The sequence below is a fragment of the Mustela nigripes genome, chromosome 15 (genome assembly GCF_022355385.1).
Source record: "Mustela nigripes isolate SB6536 chromosome 15, MUSNIG.SB6536, whole genome shotgun sequence".
NCBI classification, from domain to species: Eukaryota; Metazoa; Chordata; class Mammalia; order Carnivora; family Mustelidae; genus Mustela; species Mustela nigripes.
In genome coordinates, this window is record NC_081571.1 from 84,017,968 (window position 1) to 84,029,224 (window position 11,257).

The window sequence follows — 11,257 nt, forward strand, 5'->3', positions numbered from 1 at the left end:
GCCCCGCCCACGTCCGCCCGGGGGGTCCCCACGGCCCCGCCCACGTCCGCCCCGGGAGGTCCCCACGGCCCCGCCCACGTCCGCCCGGGGGTCCCCACGGCCCCGCCCACGTCCGCCCGGGGGGTCCCCACGGCCCCGCCCACGTCCGCCCCGGGAGGTCCCCACGGCCCCGCCCACGTCCGCCCGGGGGTCCCCACGGCCCCGCCCACGTCCGCCCGGAGGGTCCCCACGGCCCCGCCCCTGCACACACGACGGCCCCGCCCGGCGGTCGGTGGCCCGGGTCTCCGGGAGGGGTCAGGGGGCGGCGCCCGCCGGGATCCGGGCCGCAGGGCCCCGACGGCCGGGCTCGGACGGAAGGACGCGAGAGCCGCTGGCCCCGCAGAGCAGACGCGGGGGCGTCGGACACGGAGCCCCGCGGAGGACGAGGCCGCCGCCGAGCAGAGCCGACCCTGCCCACCCCAGCGCCGTCGGCCGGTCCCGAAGCCCATCCCCGGCCGCGCAGGGGACCGCGGAGAAGGACGGGGTCCCCGACGCCCTGAGACGATTGCGGGGCATCGGGACCTGCCCTGCCGGCGACTGCGGCGGCCGGACCCCCGCGGGAGCTCAGCACCGTCGCGGGTGTCCCCGGAGGCCTGGGTCGGACGCCCCCGCGGAGAGGGCGCAGGTGGCCGTCGGCGGCCCGCGGGGAGGCCCTGACAGAGGCGCGGCCGCGTGCGGATGCGGCCCGAGGACGTCTGACCTCTGTCCTGACCCCGTCCGGACTCCCCGTCACGGAGGCACAGGAAGAGAGAGGACAGACGTCACCGTGTCGCGTCGTCGGGCGCTTAGGGGCTGGGGGGGTCCGGCTGCACAGGGTGGGGAACAGCCAGGAGCTGGAGGACAGAAAGACCCTGGGTGCCTCCAGTGTCACTAAGGACAGGACCGGGCGGCCTGGAGGGCTGGAGGGTGGCTGTGCACAGGTCGGCCGGCTGCCCGGAGCGCTCTCAGGGCCACCCACTGCCCTTCCCTGATCTGCCCCACATTCCCGAGAGCGCTGCCACGCAAGCTCCGGGCACTGCTGGCCTCCTGGCAGGCTCAGCCAGACCAGTCCCTGCCGGGGAAGTGGAGGGCAGAGGGAGACCACTGAGGCTCTCAGCCTAGAGCCTCTGCCCTCGCTGGTCCAGGCCAGCAGCCGGAGGTCCTCTGTGGCAGCGCCTGCGACCAGCCCGCCCCTCCCGTCACGTTCCAGCCCCTCACAGATCTCACTCCCGCCGGAAGATTCCAGACGCGGGACACAGGGACATCAGCTCTTCTGACGGTCTCTTCAGCCCTAGGCGAAGTAGCCGCTTCCTGCCCCGCTCCTCCGAGTGGCTCCCCGCCTCCTTCGACCCCACGTAACCAAGTCCTGTGCCGGTCCCTGCGCTGAAATTGCCGGAGTGGTTTCCGTTTTGCAGACTGACCCCACTGTATAGTTGATGCTCATGGGAATGGTCCCAGGGAAGAGATCCTCCGTGGGGATCCCAGGAGTAGGTAGCTCCCACGCCTGAGCTCAGACATGTTGGGATTTCTTTTTTTAAGATTTCATTTGTTTGAGAGAAAGACGGTATGCGGGGGACGTGCAGACGGAGAGAGAGACTCTCAAGCACACTCTAGCCTTGAGCACAGACGCGGGGCTCGATCTCACAACCCCAAGATCATGACCTGAGCCGAAATCTGGAGTCAGACGCCCAACTGACGGAGCCCCCCAGGCCCCCCGGTTGGGGATCTTTCTGCATGTGAAATCTGTTCATGTCGAGGCACCAAAGCTGGCTGAGAGCAGGACCTGGGGAGGGGGAGCAGCTGCTGTCGGCCACTGTCTTGGTAGCAGGGGTGACACCAAGACGGCAGAGCGGCGGCCCAGACTGGGGTGCGTCAGAAGCCTGGGTATAGTTTAAGGCGCAGCCATAGGGCCACGAAGCTCCAACAGCGGCCCTAAGAAGCAGCTCTTGTTTTTCTTGATTTATTTAAGATTTCATTTATAGAGAGGGAGAGTGCATGAGTGGGAAGAGGGCTAGAGGGAGACGGAGACGGTCTCAAGAAAACCGCTCTGAGCAGGGAGCCCGAGCGGGGCTCAAGCTCCCAACCCTGAGATCATGACCCAAGCTGAAACCAAGAGTTGGATGCCTAATCAACTGAGTCACCCAGGAGCCCTTTTTTTTTTTAAGATTTTTTACTTATTTTTAAGTCATTTCCACACCCGACATAGAACTGAGGGCCAGATTCTAGACTCAGCTTTAGGTTGTAATTATGACGCAAGTTGGACACGCTGTCTTGCCAAGAGTCTTCTATTAAGGGCAGGACATTAATGGAGAAGAAGAGGGACCCTGAGATGTGGGGCAGAGACATTAGAGTCACTGTGAAACCGCTAGTCAGCGGGACCTGCAAAATCCAGTGTGTAAACCTCCCCCGCCTGCCGAGAATGGCCTTGAAACCCTTGATTGCCTGAAACAATTAGAACAGATTTTTCTCGTTAGCAAGTAATTAAGCTGGAATTCCACAGGATGCGAGTAATCCAGAGGAAGGAAAGCAAGCCTGAGACACAAAAATGAAAAGTGACCTTCCAAATAAACCAGGCGGTCCATGTAACTAAATCCTTGTCCTCATGGGGCGCTTGGGTGGCTCAGTGGGTTAAAGCCTCTGCCTTCGGCTCAGGTCATGATCCCAGGGTCCTGGGATCAAGCCACACATCCATCGGGCTCTCTGCTCAGCGGGGAGCCTGCTTCCTCCTCTCTCTCTGCCTGCCTCTCTGCCTACTTGTGATCTCTCTCTGTCAAATAAATAAAATCTTTAAAAAAAAAAAAAAAAGCCTTCTCCTGGGGCTCCTGGGGGCTCGGTTACAAGTCCGCCTCTGGCTCAGTTTGCGGTCCTGGGTCCTGGGGTCGGGTCCCAAATCCGACTCCCTGCTCCGGCGGGAAGCCTGCTGCTTCTCCCTCTCCCTCTGCCTCCCCTCCATGTGCTCTCCCCACCCCCACCAAATAAACCAAACCAATCAATAAATCTTAAATAAGTGTTCTCCTGTCTTCAGAATGCCCTGCAGAGGCAAGAGTACTAACTGATACCAGACTTTGATCAATCAGACTTAATAAAATCCCAGTAACCACTGCACAATGTATTGATGATTACTAAACGGCAAAAGAAAGAATATAGAATGAAAAATTTTCCTCCACAAAAAGAGGTGAAAAGGAACACAGAGCAAGAGGAACAAGAGAAAACGTATTACGACGGTATACTGAAGCCAGAACATCTCCCGGATTACGCTGAATGGAAGGGCCCTGTCTGCCGATTCAGGCCCAAGCCTAGGTACAGCCACGTGGGCGCGTTCCGTGCACCTGACTCCGCACCGTTGGTATTGACCTTGATCGTGAGCCTGAGGTCATGCTGGTCCAGCTTCTCCCGGGCAAAGTCACTCTTTTCTTCCTGTCCACATGTGCTGCCCACGCTTTCGGCGTGGGGAGCTAGGCTCTGCGTCCCTAAGTAGGAGGTGTCTGCGGGGACCAAACGAAACTGGTGTCCTCGGGAGATCTGTGTGTTCTCCCCGTTCCCTGCGGTCTGCTTCAGTCCGTCCGTGCCCCTGCGCGGGACTTCACGCTCTGGGCTACATCCCCACCACCCTACCCGCCGCATCGCTCCGGCCTCGGCCCCTCACACCTCTTTCCCTTCGACACCCGCTCATCATCGTGAGTTGTTAGAAATTAACGGGTTCGCTTCATGTTTTGTACTACCGTTTCAGATTTGTAAAAGTATTGAGTCGAGGGCACAGGGAGTCCCACGTGGGCACCCGTCCCTGGCACACCGTGTCTCCTGCTAGTAATATCTTGCCTCAGTGTGTGTATTTGTTACAGCTCGTGAGCAGCACGGACACACCGTTGTTAACCGAGGTCCACAGCTGACACGGGTCCAGGGCGCCGGGGGACGGCATACGGGGAGGAGGCTGGACGTTCCATGGTCACGTACCGGGCTCTCGCCTGAGGCAGGGCTGTGCGGGAGGCCGTGGCCCACAACTTCTGCCTGTCGCCCTTCGGTCCCGTTGCCCCCTGTGCGCAGGCTGCTCCGCACGAGAGCGCAGGTCTGTCTCCCTTCGCGCCGACAGAGGCCGGCTATGAAGCGCTCCTGTACCTTGCACGTCCCACGCGACGCTGCGGGAAAACTGCATTCGGGCTGTCTACATGGGAAGCCTCGTGGCAGTGGTCACGGGACGCTCCTCTGCCGCTCAGATCTTCTCACGCCTGACTGAGACTCATGAAAGAGCTTTCAAGTTACAATTAATTTATAAGTTGATATGCACATTTCATCTTTGAGATCATAATGATTTATTGTTCTGACATCAGATCAACAGAAAGAAACTCCAATTAGGCTTTGAAAACTCATATATTTCAGGAAAATGTCGTTTAACCATCGTCCGTGGATGGATGAATTACTCGGGAGTCAAGTCTTTGAGACGCTGTCCCTTGGTCACCTTGTCTTGTGTGCACATGGTGCTTCTTCTTAACACTTTTTAAAAATTGGAATTGATTTTCAAAGCTTGACATTTGACAGGCTTTGCCATAAAGATCACTGGGTGGAAGACTACGTCTGCTGCTCTCCGCACCCGCCGGAGCCCTCACCCCTCCCTCCGAGAACCGTTCTGGCCTGACGTCTTTTATGCTGCTGCTGGGGTCTCTCCGTGCAGTTTGCGAAGCCCATTACATTTCTCGGGATGGTGTTCAACCGGAATGTTCATCCTTTAATTCTAAAGGTATCCTGAATTAATTTTAAAACACTGTAAGGAAGGGACTATAAATGGTTTTTCATGATGAGGATGAAACATCTGAGCACAGAATTCCCTTCTGCACCTCACAGCTCCCCCGAACGGTGCTCCTTCCGCGGACTTTTTTCCTCCCAAACTGGCCGACCGACGCCTTCTCTCAGCTGGGGGTGGGGACCGGAGAAGACTGAGCTGCGTGGGGCGTGATAATGGGAAAGGGATGGGAGAAGCCTGCGTCTCCCGGCGGATGAGGGACCTCTGGGATGTTGGGGTCCCCGGTCAGCACGGGTCTGGCTGATCTATTTGGAAAATGAAACCTACCTCGGAGATTAAGGACAGGACAGCACCTTTCAGGCTAGGGTGACAGTGGGGCCGGCCCCTCTCGCTGGCCCCGTGGCGATCAAGGAGGGTGTGTCTTCTCCTTTCCCGGCTTCCAGCCTTTGCTAAAGCTCTTGTAGGGCCAGGCTCTCCCCCAAACCCAGTTTGATCTCCCAGGTGGGGTCCCGGATGCTGAGCTTCGAGGACCCAGACCTGCTCTGTCCAAATCCGTGACCCACCCCACCCCCCAGGCTCCACGGGGAATGCAGCGTCCTTGAGTTGTGGGGTCACGGGCTTCCGTTGGGCTGCTCCAGTCACCTCGGGCGGGCGTCCTGGCTCCGTGGCGGGAGCAGTGGCGGTCGGGGGACAGCTCTGTGAGCCCAGGGCTGCAGGGGGCACTCGCCTCCGCAACTCGCACGCCCGTCTGGGGCTCAGCTTCCCGGAGGCGGAAGGGAAGCTAAGACTGGAGGTTACAGGTAACTTGCCCAAGTCCACAGCCATGGGGGGACCCAGGGTTCAAGTCCACAGCGAAGCCCCCCGGGACCGGTGCTTTTCAGCGCTCCAAAGGCGCCCCCGCATCAAAGACATTTTTGACGGCTTCATGGACTTTGATAACCGCTCGTCTGTGCTTGGGTCCCCAGGAGCTCGGGGAAAGCTGTGCAGGAGAGATCTGATAAGGCATTTGAAGAAAGAAGTTAATTAGTTTTCCGGATGATTAGAGGGCTTATTCCCCTTTTGCTGGAACAAATGCTTCACCGAGTTAATAATGCAGACATGAAGAGCCTCTCTCGGCCACAAAACCCTCAGCTGCGAGCTCCTGAAGGGGCAGCGCGGCCGCCCGAGGCCTCGCAGACACCGGGAATCAGGGAGCTTTGTGCTCCGTGATTGACTTGAAGCACATGAGTCGCTGGCCGGCGCGTTTATTTCTATAAATACCCATTATAAACTCCCCACAGCAGCGAAACGCGGCTCCTCTCTGCAGAGTGAAGAAAAGCATTTGTTCTCGGTCACGATCTCCTATTCGCTGGGCCTCGCAAGACAGCTCAGGCGACCACAGAGCCCCGTGCCCAGCCGCACTGCTCTGTCCCTGGAGCGGAACGTCGCCTGGACGCGTTGGGGAAGGGACCGCTGTGGCTGGCGGAGGGCACAGAAACCGCACCGAGGGAACTTCACCGTGTGCCTTACACCAACACTTAGATCGCACCAACCGTGCCACGACGCAACCAGTGTGTGAGGTCACTGTGAGATACGGGAGGCGGCCGGAAGCCCCCCCCAGCCGCCCGCGAGGTCTCAGGGAGCACAGCCTGCCGCCCGCTGCTTCAAAGCCCCGTCATTGTCAGGGGTGTGGCAGGGCAGCGAGGACAGGACGGCGCTCTGGTCTCTGCCCCGGGCAAGGGCAAGGGCGAGTCAGTTCACTTCCCAAACTCCTTCTAACTCAAAAACTCCAACTGCATTTATGTGACTGATTTCTGACCCTTCATGTCCCATGAAACCTGACCTCGCCATCGTCCTGCAGCATCGCGGACCTGGGACCCCCGAGTTCTGGGCGCCGAGCACCCAGCCGCGAGCTCCGGGCATAGCCCCGTTCGCTTCTGTGTCAGCAGTGGGCGGTTTCTCTGTTGCCCCATCTAAAACCGGGTCCTTGGGGCGCCTGGGTGGCTCAGTGGGTTAAGGCCTCTGCTTTCGGCTCAGGTCATGATCCCAGGGTCCTGGGATCGAGCCCCACATCGGGCTCTCTGCTCTGCAGGGAGCCTGCTTCCTCCTCTCTCTCTGCCTGCCTCTCTGCCTACTTGTGATCTCTGTCTGCCAAATAAATAAATAAAATCTTAAAAAATAAAAAAAATAAAAAAAAAAAAATAAAACCGGGTCCTTGTCTTCTCCCTACGACTTCACTTAGTAACAGATTCTCTACATTTGGTGGGTTTGTTTTGCTCCGTTTTTAAATTCAGAAGCTGTTGAGAATTCAACATAACAATCCTAAATGCTAAGAAAACCCACCAACTGATCACAGTTAACTTTATCTTTGGTTGACAGGATGGGGTCAAAGGTCGGGGATTTTCTCTGTCCTGCTGGCTCCGGGATGACATCCCGCTGCTGATCCCGGCGGGGCCGCCGTCCGCCTTCCCTGTCCTGTAGCCGACTGTCCTGCAGAGGGAAAAGCCGGCTGCTTAAGCTCTGGCTCCGGATTCCCGAAAGCATTTCAGTGATGAACAAATAGGAGTCCCCGCCCTCCTGCGTGAAGAAAAGCGGGTCCGAGTCCAGTGCCCTGATGCCGGAGGTTATCTTAGCCCCCCCAGCCCCCAACACCCAGCTCCCCTACTTCCCTCCCCATACCTCCGCTACCTTCCCAACGTCCCCCACGACCCCACCTCCCCCGTCTCTGCCACCTCCCCCACCGCCCACAGCGCCGGGGCTCTGAGGCCTTCGGTTCTCAGCTCATTTTCCAGGGCTTTCCTCCATATATTTACCTACAAATGTTAGGTCCGTTATTAAAAGAAACGAGACTGAGACGGTGAAAGTTATTTAAACCTTTATTTTATGATGAATATTAGAAGTCAGACTGACCGGCCAGGGCTGCTCCGAGGAGAGCGACCACCCCAGCTTACAGGCTCAAGAATTGACTGACTGACCCATCAGGGCCGCCTCCGAAGAGGGCGACCCCTCCCCATCTTACAGACTACCTGTTATAGAGCAACAGTCTGGCCACACATAGGTGGCCAATGAGATTGTAGTCATGTTAGGTCACACTAGGTGGCCAATTGAATTACAGTTTACCTTATAGTAGCTGTTTGAGCCAACCTATTGCTCTGGTCAGAATTGGTGCTCAAGGTTGGCGCCCAAACAGCGGGGTTTACGTTCTTTGGTGGTTAGGGAGACAGTATGTGTGTTTCTTACTGACTGGATGTCTCCACCTGGCCCGACTTGTCCTTGTATTCTGGGCTCTGTTATCAAGAACTGGCAGACCTGGCCTTGTATTCTGGGCTGTTATTAGGAACTGGATGACCATATTTTACTGGTTTCCCAAACTTGCTTCTAAGTAAGTTTCTCGGGGGGGGTCAGTTTAAGTTTTACTGCACGAACAACAAAATGGCTTTTAACCAAGATGGAGTCGCTCTGGCTAAGTAAGTCCTTACACAAAATTACTTTGATTTTATTGGCAATGTTATATATACACAATTCTCTAAAAACTCATTTTAAACCATATTAGTTAATTAGCTAATTAATTAAATTAAAGGCAAAAATAAACTATAGGGACTACACCAAAATACAAAAGTCTTGCACACTGAAGGAAACCATCAATGAAATGAGAAGACCACCTGCCGAATGGGAGAAGATATTTGCAAATGACTTATCCAGTAAAGAGTATCCAAAATGTATAACGAACTGATACAACTCAATACCAAAAAACCCAACAAACCCTAAATAATCTGATGGGAAAATGGGTTAAAGACCTAAACAGGCATTTCTCCAAAGAAAACATCCGGGTGGTCACAGATGTATGAAAAGATGCTCAACGTCACCAATTATCAGGGAAATGCAAATTAAAACCCCAGTGAGGGGCGCCTGGGTGGCTCGGTTGGTTGGGCGTCTGCCCTCAGCTCGGGTGGCCATGTCGGGGTCCCAGGATGGAGACCCGAGCCAGACGCCCTGCTGCGCCGGGAGAATGCTTCTCCCCCTGCCCCTCCCCCTGCTCGCGTTCCCTCTCTCGCTGTCTCTCCGTCAAGTAAATAAAATCTTAAAAAACAAGCCACAGCGAGATACCACCTCACAACTGTCAGAGCGGCTAAAACGGCTGGAATCAAGAAAAGAAGCAACAGGTGTCGGTGAGGAGGAAGGGAAGGTTCGGCGCTGTGGGGGGGGGGGGGCGCGAGCTGGGCGGCCGCTGTGGGAAGCGGTGCGGGGGGGGCCTCCAAAAATTAAAAATAAAAGTATCCTGTGACCCAGTAATTCCTCTACTCGCGTGTGTGCACACGTGAGGGATACAGACCGTGTGTGCGTGTGCATAGATCGGTGTGACGGAAGATCGCTCAGCCATAAAAAAAGATGAGATCTTGCATCTGTGACAACATGGCTGGACCCAGAGGGTGTTATACTAAGTGAAATAAGCCAGAGAAAGTAAAATATCATGATTTCACTTATATGTGGACTCTAAAAAGAAAACAAATGAACCCACGAAAACCAGAAACAGACTCAGAAGGACAGAGAACAAAGTGGCCATTGCAAGGGGGAGGGGGATGGGCACGCAGGTGAGGGACTCGCGGGTACAAAACAAGAGAGTCGGGGGATGAAAAGCACAGCGTCGGGACATCGGCAGTCCCGTGTGCTGACATCGGACGGTAACAGACGGTGACTACGCCTGCGGTATAATATGACGGTATAATGGGCAGGATCGTCGAGCCCCTGAAACCAGTATTACATTGTATAGCAACTATAGTTAAATAATAAAAAATAATTAATTGTTTTCTGTTTCCAAGATGAGAATGTACACTGAAAAATTGAGAAACCGGGGCGCCTGGGTGGCTCAGTGGGTTAAGCCTCTGCCTTTGGCTCAGGTCATGATCTCAGGGTCCTGGGATCGAGCAGGAAGCCTGCTTCCTCCTCTCTCTCTGCCTGCCTCTCTGCCTACTTGTGATCTCTGTCTGTCAAATAAATAAATAAAATCTTTAAAAAAAAAAAAAAAGAAAGAAAGAAAGAAAAATTGAGAAACCAGGAGACACTACGTAGCCCACAATGATGGACACAATTGCTGCCGCAGGTGTCGTCACCACAAATGGTTCAGCATCTACACACCCGGGCTTCTCCCCCTGTGCATGTGTGAACCCACACCTGGACTTGTACCTCACGCACTGTCTGCGGCCTCCCGTCGCACCCAGGGATCTACTTCCTGTCTCTGTCGTCACACGGGACTCAGCCCCCTTAACGGCCGCATCGCGTTCTAGGCTGGTGGACACTGGTCATCTGTGCTATCCATCTCCGTCTCGTGGTCTTGGATATCCAGTTCGTTTTCAGATTTTTCTTTATTACGTGTAAGAAACATTAAAGCCATTTAAAAGTAGCTTTGGACCCAAACCATTGGGAAAGCCTATTTGTAAAGCCCCGAATTTGGGTTGAACAATTGCCCTAAGTCTTTACTGAAAACGTCGACTTGAAGCTGCGTTTCTCACTTAGCCAACCTGTTGGAAAGTTTGTGACGTTTGGGGATGGCCGTGGTCTTTATGCCTCCACAGGCCCCTCCGCAAACGTAACGGGGTAGTACCAGGAGGTGGAAAGGGAACAGGTTTGGGGCTGGAAGAAGAGGCTGTAGGTCTTGGCTCTGCCGTGGGCCATCTGGGCGACTGTGGCAAAGGCACGAAATCGTGGCTTCCTGGTCTGCAGCGTGGGCGGCCACGATAAATACCGGGAAGGGGCTACGTGAGCCAAAGTCTTACAAACCCCGTATGTCTGCCTGGGGCCGCGGTTGTACTCGTCACGGACAGTTCTAAGTGAGACCGTTTTCCTCAGCAAACCTCCCTGATGCGGGAACTGGGGTCCCTGTTCTAGAAAGGGGACCAAGGATCGGAGAAGTTGTGCTTTGCCCGAGCTCACGGGGTAGGAAATGGCCAGACAGAGGCTGAAATTCATGTGTCTTCCTGCTACAGCTCACGAGCTCACTGCCTGAGTACAGATTTGTAATACAAGTTCAAGGTACCACTTGGAATTTAAATTTAAGATCCTTATTTGAAAATAAAATAAAATAATAAAATCCTTATTTGAGCAGTAATGGTGTGTAAGACGCATTCGTACATTAACGCCGTCGAAAAATTAAGAGTAAGAACTCAGTATAAAATTGTATATTGAAAGTCTCAATGTAAAATTGTAACATGCAATTGTATAAAATTGTATATATTTTAAAAAGTTACTAACTGACTTTTACGCTGTCACAAAGCTGCCCTTTCCGTCCGTCCGTCCGTTGTCTGCGGCTCCGGACAGGGTCTGGGACCCCCGGGGCAGGGCGCGGTCAGGGAGGTTTTCCGTGTATTCCACGCAGGAGCTCACACTCAGTCACGGAAAAGGTAGAAAACGGGTATTCGGTTCGGATTTCTCCCTCCATCCTGTGAACACGCGGAGGACGGGGCGGCCTCCTGCCGCTGACCCTGCACCACTTTCTGGCGCCCGGACACCGGTGCCCGTCAGGGC